The sequence below is a fragment of the Choristoneura fumiferana genome, chromosome Z, assembly GCF_025370935.1.
Source record: "Choristoneura fumiferana chromosome Z, NRCan_CFum_1, whole genome shotgun sequence".
NCBI classification, from domain to species: domain Eukaryota; kingdom Metazoa; phylum Arthropoda; class Insecta; order Lepidoptera; family Tortricidae; genus Choristoneura; species Choristoneura fumiferana.
In genome coordinates, this window is record NC_133472.1 from 14,345,553 (window position 1) to 14,359,830 (window position 14,278).

The 14,278-nt window shown below is 35.9% G+C and overlaps 1 protein-coding gene across 4 annotated transcripts in view; it reads left to right on the forward strand.

Moving 5' to 3' along the window:
• The first annotated feature begins 5,272 nt into the window (after nt 1-5,272).
• Nucleotides 5,273-14,278, forward strand: part of Dh44 (corticotropin-releasing diuretic hormone 44) — a 57,623-nt gene continuing 48,617 nt past the window's right edge. For all 4 annotated transcript variants that reach the window (XM_074088495.1, XM_074088498.1, XM_074088512.1 and 1 more), the window contains exon 1: nt 5,273-5,491. The gene's annotated coding sequence lies outside the window, so the exon portion shown is untranslated. The remainder of the gene's footprint in view (nt 5,492-14,278) is intronic.

Below are 14,278 nucleotides of genomic sequence, written 5' to 3' on the forward strand. Positions count from 1 at the left end.
GTAACGAGGGTGAATAGAGCGGGCGGCGCGACACAGCACTCGACCAGCGAACGGACTGCGCGGCGCGCGGCGTGGCACTGAGTAGTTTTGTCTTGCGAAGATTGGTAAGCGGCCGTGTAGGTAAATTACGCTTGGCTGTGTGCGTGCGTCGATTCGGGCGCTAGTATGAAGTCGATCTACTGCCTATTACTTGTATTGTGGCAATATGGAAATTAAAGACAAGAAAGATAATAATGTGGAAGGAAGGTATGGTTGTACAGGTATTTATGCCCTCGACTGTACCGCGGTCTAAGCTGGTTGATTTCGATGTCTTAGCTCAGTTGCTTGTGGATCACCAGTTGAAGAACTTCTACATACATTACATCTATATGTGACCAAATTTAAACGAACTTATCCTGTTTTCAGATAAAAGGAAACCGGCACGATTTTCCAAATTGGTCCGGAATATACAGGACATAATTGAGAAAGTACGGCTTACACAGGCTTCTCTTTAATTATCACAATTTTAAATGTGTTGTTCAGTGTACAAAAAATAATGACTGTTAATGGGATTCATCAATTTGCTTTCACAAGCGAAGTGATATAGACAAGACAACCAATAAATTGCTTTATAGTCCAATGTTAAATATTAGCAATTCATGAACGTTCCCAATTTCGGGCGTTATCGAGACCAGTCTCTACCGTAAGAATGTATGAAAAACGTCAATCGTACCTATCGGGAATCATTACAATACCTACCTACTGCAAGATTAGAGCGAAAAATTCTCCAAGTATCACTGTTTCATCGAAATGTGACTTAAATCAGAGGTTACACATGGGGGTCGCACAAAGTTTTCTTGTTGTATAATATAAGTAATTATAAACTTTATTTATAATTAATTTTGATATTACATGAGTAACTATATATTTTAACAATTGCACTCATTTGTTTGGAATAAGTGTAGTGTAGTGCACTTCATTTTGCACTAAAAAAGGCGGATCTCAACAATTGAAATAAAAAAATAGGTTGCCACCTCACAGCGTGCAGCAACTCTTGGAATCGTAGGTGCTAAGAAGGCATTTCTTAAAAGTTTTTAAAGGCTTTATATAACTTTCAACGTTCGTACATATTTATTTGTTTCTTTGTCAGGCATTTTTCAACCACTTCCTGGTATTTGATTGTGTTTATAGTACTTATAAATGTATCGGGTGTGTGACATGACACACAATAATCTTATACTTAGTGAAATTCTGGTGGTTCAGTCAGGATTGCCTTCGCAGGACTGAACTCTTCAATGGTTAATAGCATAGACATGAAAATTGGTACGGAAATGTAATTTGGATGAAAATGCCAGTACAGTTAACAAAAAGTAAAATCGGTAAAAATTTTGAATTATTAATGAAATAAATAGTTATTTGTGCAACAAGAGAACAAAGTTGTTTTTTGTTGCGAGTGTTGATTTTGAATCCCGAGTAAGCGAAGGATTCTATAATTGAATCAAGAGCGTTAGCGAGTGATTCTAGGTTAGAATCCTGAGATCAGCAAGGGATTGAAATACACGAGATGCAAAAAAACTTTGGTCTCGTGTGACACATACAATTTTTCACCTCAGCAGCGAGAACATAATTTAAATGTAACATAAGAATAAAACCACATGTACCTACCTGTTTACAAAACAAACACATTTTTTTAAATAAAATCCGATTATTATCAAATATAATAATTACATTTAAAACCATAAAAAGTGTCCAGTACCTACAATCCAAATCGCATACTCATAACATGCAATCTTAACTTCTTGTACTAATGTCACAATTATTTTTAAATACTGCAAAAAGCATCATCTCGGGGTAATTGAAAAGGTTGAACAACCTTTCAACCTTTAAATATGATTTTTATTAAGATTTCTATTACATAAACATAAATAGATTTGTTAAAAAATCATTCAATTTAACACATAATAATTATACTGTAGAGGCCGTATACGGAATTATTTTATAAAAAAAAACACGAGAAGCGGCTTTCGTGCAACGAGGTTGCATACTTTATTAAAAGATCGGGAAAATTTACATTTTGGAAATATTTCGATATATTTTTAATACCAAAAATTTAATTTAAGTTTGTAATCGACAAATTTGATCCTATCTCTTGCTTTTTTCGAGTTGAAGTGAAATGACAGATCAAAGTAAAGTTCAAATATTTGGAATTCAGTGAGTAGACCCAACACTGTACTCAGCATTTAAAAAAAAAAAAGTTACTTTGTCTCACGGAGTGAGCTTAATGCGATTTTGCTCACTGATTTCTCATAGCAAAACCTGCCTGTTTGAGGTGCTGAGGTGAAAAATATATTTTTATATATTTGAACTTCGTTTTGTGTATTTATTTGTTTGGTACAAATCTTGTAAGTTGATTTCGACCCACTTCCAGTGGTTGGTTGACTTCAAATTTGGTACCTATATGTACAGTCACCAGCACCAATATCTGACACAACAAGCGTCCATAAATATCTGATACGACTCTATTTCTGGGGCCGGAAGGACGTGTCAGATTTTTTTGCACGCTCCGATGTAGCAGATATTAATGCTGGTGACTGTACCATCAGCCAAATGAGTGGTCTATCAATTTTTAAACAAGTTCCTATCAAATGAATATGTCGCTAAAGTCGAACTTTCAAGTTGACAGACACGTCTATTGGCATTATGACATGCAAATCAACTTTAGGCTGGTAGACCATATATTTGGCTGATGGTACCTACATTGTATTGTCACCAATACGTTTAATGACAGTGAAAGTACAGTCAATTAAATACTGTTAGTAAAACAACTTGCATTAAATTTTCATTTTAGTTATTCCGATCCGTAATAAGGAAAATTTAAAGAAAAAGATATGCCATAGGTAGGTATATAAATATCGCGTTACTTTTTCTTTCTAAATAAATGAGAGCATTAACTAATAATAATGGTTGAATAAATAAGGTAGTGTCTGTGAAAAAAATATTTCAAGCAAAATTTTACTACAGGCAACCTTGTGGCTTCGTATGAATCAATGTGTAACGTTATATTAAAGTCATAATATACTTCAGTAAAAACATATTTAAAAGAGTAGACGATTTTCCGAATGGCTTCCATGCTAAAATATCCATTTTCACTAAGAGTCAGTATGACAGCGTCGTGAAATTTTGCGTTAGTGTACAGGGAAGGAAGGAGCACAATCTTTGCGTATGCAAAAAATCGGTCAAGTGTGAGTGCGAGCGACTCGCGCATGAAGGGTTCCGCACCTCCGTACAATGTTTTAAAAACAAATAGTTCAGTAATAATTTTTGTAAAAAAATCTAAAATAAGCTTTTTTTGCTCGAGGTACTAATTTGCCCTTGGTTACCAAAGTAGGTAGTCGTCAAGACGAATCAAATGAGATCAAAATTGATGCGGTCATGTCGTTTTATTACAGAGTTCCTATGGCCAACACCTAACTAATCAGATCAGCTCTACGTCATAATAATATTGCATTGTCATCGGATTTATACATGCATGCAAAAATTCAGCTCAATTTGTTGAAGATATCCACTTCAAATTTAAGTTGAAATGTTAATTCCACCCGATCAAACATAACTAGTTACATTACATTACAAGTTAATACAACACCAAAATGTAAAACATATCACCAAAATGTAAAGGTGCAAGTATTTTGAATAAAGAACAATTTTAAATGCTCATCCTCTGTGGATGTCGCCCTGTCAGAGGCTGAATAGCGCTTAAGACTCTTGCCATGCGCCGCGGCAGAAAAAAAACAGCTGTCAGCTTGGTTCATTCGCTTATTATACGTTGTGGATTTGACGAGCGCTTTAACAAAGTTTGCTTCATTGAGGTTTGTGGTTCATAAATTGCTTTATTAATTTTGCACAAAAACGAATAAAACACACAATCAGACATTCACTATATTATATTATCGATGCTTTTATAAAAAAACATCATTAAAATCACAAAACTTAAAAGGTAAATATTTTAACCGAAATAGCTAGTCGTTGCTAGGCGACACGGTTGCCTTAGCAACGGCCAATAACGCCTAGCAACCAAAAAACGCTGAAAAAACACGTTTCTTGTATGGCGACCCCCTTTAATTTGTAACTTTACTTTATTTTTAGTATTTGTTGTTATAGCGGCCACAGTAATACATAATCTGTGAAAATTTCAAGTGTCTAACTTTTATGGCTTAAGAGATAGAGCCCTGTGACAGACGGGCAGACAGACAAACAGACAGACAGCGGAGTCTCAGTAATAGGGTCCCGTTGGCACCCTTTGGGTACGGAATCCTTAAAATGACCGTCGAAAGGCGTTAAATAGGCGGCACGTTACTGCAATAGCAAGGAGGTAAAATTAAAATGAAGCTTTGTAACGATAAGTAAACACAGTAAAATAATTCAATAATGTTTTTAATAAACCGTGAAAATTAAATCACCGTCTACATTTTCTCACAAACAATTGTTTTTGAATAATATTTACTAAATTATTTCAGACACTTTTTATTCTAGCTCTAGCGAGTCTAGCCCCACTCTGAAGGAACTTGGAACTGTTATCGCTTCAAGTTGAACATTATGCAATTGTTCTCCCGTTAGAGACTGTCATCCTTCCATTTAGAGTCTATATTTTTGTTAAAAAGGAAATGCTTTGAAATTGATCCTGGGTCGTGTTATGATGATTCTCACTCTATGACAGCTTCTAAAGTGACGTCATAGAGTCGGTAACGTTTTTTGGGATAAGTTTTTAAGTACTTACAAATTATTCCTCTGTAGTAAAAAAGTGGTAAATTTTATAGTAAATAGAGGGGCTCATACTAAATTGCAAATCGAGTATGATATTCGATGACCTCGAGTCCACAATTGCACATAGACAGGTGGAAATTGGTTAAAAATATTAATATTAATCATGTTGATTCCTAACACGAGGCATTTAGCGGTACCGAATATCAACTGGAAAATATAAATTTATGCGGGTAACCTAAGCTTACCCTCATATGTTAATTCATCTTACCTGCATTGACCCACATTAATACATTTTAATTAAAAATTCCTGGTAGTAATTGTGTGCTTATCTGGGAATTAAAGCTGTCTAAGGCGGCGGAGCAAATACGTGCTCCAAAAATATTTTATCGTTCCTGTCGCCATCATGAAAATTAAAAGACAGTGACAGTTACTGGGGTGGTCATTGAGGATGTGAAATGAATGGTTCGACGCATGCGCGCTAGGCCCGAAGCCAGCGAGATATAAGCAAGTGGAATCATCCTAGCGCCGCACAACTTTCCCGCAAACGATCTCGCAGAGAACTGCGAGGGCCCGCATCCCCGTCGAATCATCACTACACCTCACTTCCGACATTAACTCGAATACACTTATTGTTAAACATTTTTGTTGTGAGTTGTGAGTAGGTTTTCCGCAGTGCATTTAATTTTAACACTTCTTTAAAACTTTCACATCAAGTTTCGCGGCGCGTGACACGAGCACATCGTTGGCAGAGGTAAGTTCACTAGTTTAATTTGCAATCAATGAATATCGCTAAAATTCGACTGTTTTTATGAAAAATAATAAATAAGGCCATTTTAAAACCTATCTTAGTTAGTGATATTAAAATAAATAATTTACTAGTTTTTCCAACCATGACAGATGATGAACGATTCCTTCTCTTTTGTTCTATCCGCAATGCGAATGAATAATGCTTTACATTGTCGGTTTATTCAACCAAATCTAGGATTGACCTAACTATAGTAATGACTATTAGCGTGCTAAAACTGGTAAACAATAAAATGCATGATGAGGTAGGAACCATCCGGTAAATAATGTAATATCATTATGTACAGCTTGACTCAGACTAATATGCGATAAGTTAAACTGGAGTCTGAAATGCGCATCGTTTCTGTTACGCTATAAGTATGATAAGAATTTGTCTTCTTATTTTATTTCCGCTTTTTACAGTTTAACTGAAAACCGGGGCTGCTGTAATAGGTATATATTATATGTACCTACTTACATATTATTTGATAAAATGTTTAATAACTGCTTTTTTATCTGATAGTAAATCATTAACTAACTTTAACGTAGTTATTAAATAGATATTCCGCCAGTACAAAAAAAACTATTTTACCTAACGTACTTAGGTATTAATCTGATTCAAATAATTGGATACCTAAAAGCAATGACATCTTTATCATGGCGCAGATCCGACGGCGGCCATGAGAGATACTCGAAGGTGTCCCCGCAGAGAACAAGTAAATGGCTGCTTGTTCATTTTAACATACAATTTTGTCTTAAGACGGCTATTTATAACTATATTTAGAATTTCAATTATTTAATAACCTTTCTACTTAATTATTAATAAGATTAAAAACATATTTTAGGTATTATTTGATGTTTGAGTAGACATTAGGTACAGCAAAGCTTAGACTACTACGCCGTGTTTGAATGTTTGCCTAAAATTATGCCTTTAAATATTTACAAATGAATAAATAAACGGCTCCTTCACTTTTAGCATATGTACTTATTCAAAAACAGATTGTAATTAAAGATCTGTCATATACACGGTAGGTAATATCCAATCGATTGATATTCGATATCGGGATAGCAGTCTACTAATGACAATTTAGCATGAGTGCCACTAGCAAAACTAAGTGATCAGAAACGTGATTTTGCGAAAAAATCATCTTTTTGAGAGGAGCATAAGCTTCGGATTTACACCCATTTACCAAATTTAAAGCCAATCGGATCATTGCAACTGTGTAAAAATCGAGTTGTAAACTTCATTGTTTACATTGCTACTTAGTTACTTACAGGTGGTATATCTACGAGTATATGTGGTACCTACAATATAAGGACAGAATAATTAATGCTTTAAGAACAAGTAAGATCAAGAGCTTTGATCAAAGCAAACGTATTGTATCTTGTTTATTGGGAACTCTTTATTTTATTTACATGAAAAAGTACACAGTTTTACCTTCTCTAAATTGATAGTGGGTTGGTGTAGGTACTGCATTAAGCCAACGGTGGCGACTTTCAAAATTACGCATGTGTAAGTGCCATTCGGATATAAATAATAAAAAAAATGTGCTTAATTTGAATGCTTACTATACTAAATAGAAAATTAGAGCCCAATTATTTTTTCCAAAGTAGAAAAGCTCATTTGAGTTACAGTTTTTAGCGATACATAGGTAGGTATATAGTGTAGGTACCTGTTACTGCTAGTACCTACATAGTGTTTTACCATTTTCGAATGGCATTTTCATACATGTAATTTCAAAAATCGCTTTCCTGGGCGATAATTAAAAATGTTTCTTCGTTGCGATTAGCTCAGTTCAGTTTGGATCTGTGTCTAAACAATAAATCTAAGATAACAATTCAATACTTTGAAAAAATTGCCTGAGACAACTGCAAGTAACTAGGCATTGCATTGCATAGCCCAATTAAATCATGGGCATCTTTGATAAAAAAAACTTGCGAAGTCATATATGGTCACACTGTAATAATTACTGTAGCCGATAATAATTCTTCAAAATCGACTCAATACCAGGTAGTACTTAATACAAAGGAAACGTTAGTATGATATACACTAACATCGATACACAACAAAACAAAATCACAGCTTGTCATTTGTTTGATATCAAACAACCTTGAGTTCCAAAGGCAACAAAGTCTTAATTAAGAGTAAATTTAGAAAGGTCTGAGGAATTACCCATCCGGTTACAATATTAAAGCTTGTAGATAGACTGTGGATTGTAAAACGCCATCAAATTATGTACCTAGCTAAACGTTTGTAAGCTAATTTCAAGCTAGTTTAAAAACCAAGCGGAAGCACTAACATTCAAAGTCAAAATACCACAAACGGGACTTATTACGCTAAAATACACTAGTAATATTTACCTCGACGTTTCAACCCCACTGAAGTCTAGGGTGTCAAGTCTGCCTAGCAGCGTGAGTCCTTCGAACTACCCGCACTTGATTACAAAAAGTACCGGCAATCGTATCTCGAACTACCCGCACTTGGTCATTTTTATTTGTTACTCCATCACACCGAAACACAACACTAACATCGTCCGATCGTCCCTCCGAACATTCATCCCGACGCCGACACTTACTCGTATTTATAACAGGATTCCACGAAGACGAAAGCTTATATCCAACGTCCCAGTTGAAATTTTTGTGCTTTTTTATTTCAACCGCTTCACGTACCATTCTTGAGTAGAAATGACGTTCCGTGGAGAGGATTTTGGGATTATGAAGCTCAATCCAGTGGATTGGTCCTGACTCCAATAAATGTTCAGCTATGGCTGACTTATTCACTTGGCGATTTTTAACAGCCGCAAGCTGCAATATGTTCCTTGACTCTCTCAGCTATTGTTCATTTCGTCTGTCCGATATAGGAACTACCACAACTTACAATCAACCTTATTGGTTCTATCGACTTGTAATTTTGTTATTTAGGTTCCAATTAAAATACAATAATCGAGCAGGCTTTAAATTTTTTTCACCAAATTTTATATTATTTAACATAATTATTAGTATATATTTAGTTATAGGGAAGTAGGAGGCGTTAAGTCTTAGGAGGTATTAAATGACTAAACCAATCATTACATGAAAATAATTTTATCATACATTTTCGCTGTTCGATCCAGAAACGCTATTTGTACTCGTAAGACTTACCCCTGTCAAATAATTCGTGTAACAAAAAGATCATAACAATACTTTGTTATTTTAGTTTTGTCAATGTTGACTTTGTTTCCCGATCACGAGTCCGCTGGGACCAGAGGCCGTATTGCCTAACGTTTCTGACGATCGCGATCGCAATCAAATGACAGTTTTTGTATGCGAAATCTGTCATCTGATGGCGATCGCGAACGTCAGAAACGTTAGGCAATACGGCCTCAGACGCCTACCACTACCATGAGTTTACAGTGACCGTACTCGATAGCGACGGCGTAAATTATTTGTAGAGGCGCTGTACAATTCTCCATACAAATAATTTACGCCGTCGCTATCGAGTACGGTCACTGTAAACTCATGGTAGTGGTACTGGTTATTTTAGAGGCATCAATTAGGCCGAAGCCAAAGCGTGTTTGACACTAAGTATACCCTGTAATACATATATCCGAATGTCTGATGGCGATATATATATGAAGGCTTGCCCCGTATTATTTATGACTTGAAAATAAAATTAACATGATAACAAAATATAAATTATTTCCTAAAACTTTTATTCGTTAGATTGTATAAAATTAATCGTTGTTGTATTGAATCGCACCCTTCTCGGTGTTAGGCGTTATTTAATTGGTAAATTTCTTAGAGTAAATTTACTTAGATACATGTCATTATTTTTCTTTCCATTGCCGCGTTGATATACAAGTTACCCACATGCACTTTGCATAAGTAACACGACTTCACGTCTGTGTAATACAATACATATAAAACATGTAAGTTACCTACTCTACATCATCGTTGTACATAAGTCAAAGTTTCATTAGTATAAAAGCTTGAGATTTTACGCACCAACCAACCAAGGCAATGTGAGTCGGTATGTAATGTAATGTATATTGTTCATGATCATGAGGCCGATAGAATGCCTTTAACGAGTGTACATTATATAAACGAATTGACAAAATTAAACCTTAGGAAAACGACTCAATTTTTGGAGTTACCCATAAATATGCATTCCAATACCCAAAAGTTTCACATTACATAATCCAATTTAGCAGGATGAACGAATTGTCGCTCCAAATATTTCACCAACGACCCTTGTTAAAACTTAAATGAAACCTGTAATTCCCGCAGCAGTTGACTGAGCGCTAAGCTACAAAGTCGTTGCAGTTACTGCAAACTACTATCGGACTTGAAAAAACCAGGCAAGAGCGTGTCGGACACGCCCAAGATAGGGTTCCGTAACCATTACGAAAAATCAATAATATTTTTCTAAGGATTTCGTATTGTGTACGGAATCTTCCAAGTTTAGGTATATTTTATACCTTAGGCTGCTATTTACACTTAAACTATTGTAATTTTCCTTGTAAATTTGATATACTTACGAGTACTACCATCTTGAATGTTTCCCAATTTTTCCACCCAATAGTTTAGATTTTAGAGGGAGGATGGACGCGACGCTCGATTTTAATGAAAATTTGCACTTTAAACTTGAATATTTTGCAAACAAATCACTGAATCGATCGTCGTGATCGTCGTCTCGGCAACCGTACAATGGTTTTAAAAGACCTATCTAACGATACCCCACACTATAGGGTTAGTCGAGGAAAAAAATCACCCCACTTTACGTCTATGAGAGGTACCCTTAATTTTTTTTTTTACCACTGTCGGCGTGACTGGTATGTATATTCATGCCAAATTACAGCTTTCTTGTACTAACGGTCTCTGAGCTGAGTCGCGGACAGATAGACAGACGGACAGACATGCATGGCGAAACTAAAGTTGACTACCGAACCCTAAAAACAGCTAAATGTTCGATTCGGGGTACGCGCAGTGCTAAGGTTCCGTACCTACTAATATGCGGCAAATATTCCGTATTAAGTTTCATCGACTACCTACTTATTTTACTCGTTAACTCTTGAAGACTATTGAGCTGTGAGAGTTGGTATCCAATAATTTGGCAACAAACGTTTCAACAAATATTCAATGATCAACATCGAGGAACGACACAACGAACGTTTCGCCAACTTTTGTTCCACAAATTAATCGTTTATAAAATCACATTTCACAAATTGATCATTTCACAAACTGTTTATTTGATAAAAAATCATTACACGTCAAACTATTAGTTTATTATTTTCGTAATTTGGCAAAAACCACGTTTGTCAAATCAACGTTTGGCAAAAAACTTTAATAAAATGCATCATTTGGCCACATTTGGCAAACACGTGGGTTTCAGAGGTTCAAAAAAGGGTAATTTTACTATTTTTTTAAATATCATATATATATCCTTTATACATTTATCTCAACGATTGTCAAATTATGATATTGTCTTTATTTTTGTATAATAAAGAGTTTACATACCTATGTACATTGGGTTAATCGGGAGACGGAAGCAGGACCAGCAATACAGCCTCAGTTACCTAATTGATAATGGATCGTTTACAATCATATTTCAGTAAAAGCCCCACACCTTTAACTGCAGTGACTATGCAGTTAGTATTAGATTCCATACTTTCTGTGACTCAACATTTAAAAACTACACCATTAATCTCACTAATTGGAGCGATATAGTAGCATGTATAAGTAACAGAATTCGGTAGGGTCGATCCTGAGGCCGTATTGCCTAAAGTTTCTGACGCTCACGATCGCAATCAAATAACAGATTTCTCATACAAAAACTGTCATTCATTTGATTGCGATTGCGCTAGTATCAATAACGTTAGGCAATACGGCCTCTGCTCACGTCTCCTCAATCACCCTGTATTAAAAATGGAATATTACCATCAAGTATAAAGTACGTACAGCTCGTTATAGGGTTGAGTTTCTAGTCAATGCTAGTAATGACGGCGCACGAAACGCCTACATAAATCAACCAAATTATGGAAAGCATGCCTTTTGAAGTGTACCCGTGCTTACCCGTTAAACTAGAACATTAAGAATGGAAGATCGGGCTGGGCTACAGTTAACTTCTAAAGGCTTTAATGTGGACAAACGACTTCTATTTAAATGGGATCAAGTGGAACAACGGCTAGGTTTCAATTGAATAATTAGTTCATGCCAGTGTGGACAAGGAACCCCTCGTTTTGTTGCTTTCCTATTATTATTTCATGATTTTATTACGAGTTCAAAACATAAACCAACGTGACTTAAAGTAAAGTACAGCGTCCAAATTTGTTATGCGGCCACTTTAGCGGTAAGAAAGTTCAAGTTGTCGCGGATCATTATTCAGCAGCACCACGTTTTTCATTCGGGTCATGCCTCTTCGTAGTCGGCACTTCGCTGTCTGCAGTCATCGTAGGTCAGTTGCGAGACGAGGCTACAAACGGGCAACACTCGTTAACTCTTTTTTTAGGGTTCCGTAGTCAACTACAAACCCTTATAAATAGTTTCACCATGTCTGTCCGTCTGTCTGTCCGCGGCTAAGCTCAGAGACCTAGTACTAGAAAACTGTAATTTGGCATAAATATACATATCAATCACGCTGACAGTGTGGTAAAAACAAAAAAACTAAAAATATTAAATTGTTCAACAAGGGACTAAAACAAGCCATAATGACACGAGATGTTTAGCCACCCGAGCAGAGCGTGGTTCTATAGTTAGAGTGTCATTATGGTTGTTCAGTCTCGCGTTAAACACTCTACTTTTCACTTGTGTGGGGTGGGGTAGGTATCGTTGGATAGGTATTTAAAAACCATTTTTTGATAAAGTTAATATTTTTGGAGATATTCACTCCGAAAGCTCAAAAAAAGTGTCCCCGCTCTAACTTTTGAATTGCACGTCGTCGTCGCCGCATCGTCAAAATATGAAAAAAATCACGGAACTTAAGCTTAATAACAAATTTCTAGGAAAATTATTTTCAATTTAAACAGTTGAGCAGTTTTTAAGTTTTTGTAAATTAAACTATAATAGTTAGTACTAATATCTATTTAATTTATTTTATCTCTTTTTAAGTCCGCCTATTGTGACGGTCGGGAACTACGGAACCTTACATAAAGCGTGGCCCGACATGTTCTCGACCGGTTTTTTAAATTTGTTATTGCAAACTTGTTATTTTTGGTAGCTTAAAAGTTCAGATATACATACAATAAATACATGCTTATCACTAGAAGATGGTTAAAACCTTGTTCGTTCTAAATACCTATTGTATACACACTCCCGTGTGGTGTCGGGTTAGAATTACACCTCTCCATTTCTTCCGTGGATGTCGTAAGAGGCGACTGAGAGAGGATATAGGTTAAGGTATACCGTAGGTGACAGGCTAGCAACCTGTCACTATCTAAAAGTGGCTCCGAAGCGGTAACGTTTCGTCTGCTCTGCCTACCCCATTTGGGAATACAGGCGTGATGTTTGTGTGTGTGTGTGTTGCCTATTATGATTCTTTATTATTTTATTGAATATTTGCCTGATTTATAGTAGTAGGTACTGTAGATCAGGTTGGAACAGTTTGTTTAAAGAGTTTTGATACTTCTATAGTCAATAAAATCCTACGTATCTATAGGTACAGTTGCTTATTGGAGAGCGCCAAAGTAAAACGCTTGATATAGAGCCTGCTGAAGATAGACTGTCGTATAAGTTTAAAAATACCAAATGATGTTATATCGTGTGTCATGTTATTGCTCTAGCATCACATCGTGTAAACTAAACTGCTCAAGACGTTATATCTTTGCCCATATTTTGTTTATTACATGCGTCATTATCTCTGCCTACGCCGAACTCTATGTACACACACCTTATTACTCACTTCAATTTCGAAACACAACGTGTAAAGGGAAATTGTCGCAATAAAAGCAGAGTTTCAATAAAGTAGGTAATTATGAAGGCCGAAGTGTAAAAGCAATGAAGATGACGTGTGTAACAGGCTCAATCTGGCGAAATTAACTAAGTTGTGACGCCACGAGCACGCGCTCCTCGCATAAGAGTGAAACAAATTAATGTTTTACATTTTCATCGGCACCTCTCATCACAACTTCTTGGAAGCGGCACAGGCGCGATTAACGTTTCAAATCAAGTGTTCAAACTTTTTCTCCCGTGAGGGGTTTTCAGTCCTCATTCTTCATAATTGAGAATTGGCTGAGCTTCCTCACACTAATTTATCTTTAACATTCGTATGCTGTATGTTTACTGCAGAACGAAAGATAAAATATATATTTAAACAATAAACTGAAGCTAGTGTAATTGGCTCGTAGTTTAATTCGCGCATAAAGAGCAGCACGATGCATAACGCAGCTGTCGAGCGTCGATACGAGTATGGCACACATAAATCTGTCATCCGTGCGACTATCATATTTGCAATAAATACCTTGTATCCTCACTTGCTGCATACCTCCTTTTCACATCATTAGGCTCATCATAAATTAGTTATTGATATTAAATAATTAAACATGTACCTTTATAAATTACCATATTGTGATATCTGATGCCTCTAACGAAAAAAATAACATCAGCAAACATATAGGTTTACACAGGTAGGTGTCAGCCACTAGCAGCCGTAGGCGAAGGAGGAATGGAGAAAATGATATTATTTTAACGAAGTTAGGCGCAACTCTCCAATACATTTAAATGCAGCAACTTCTCAGATGTCCGAAACGCTTTAGTCCATTTAAACGAATTATATTTTTCA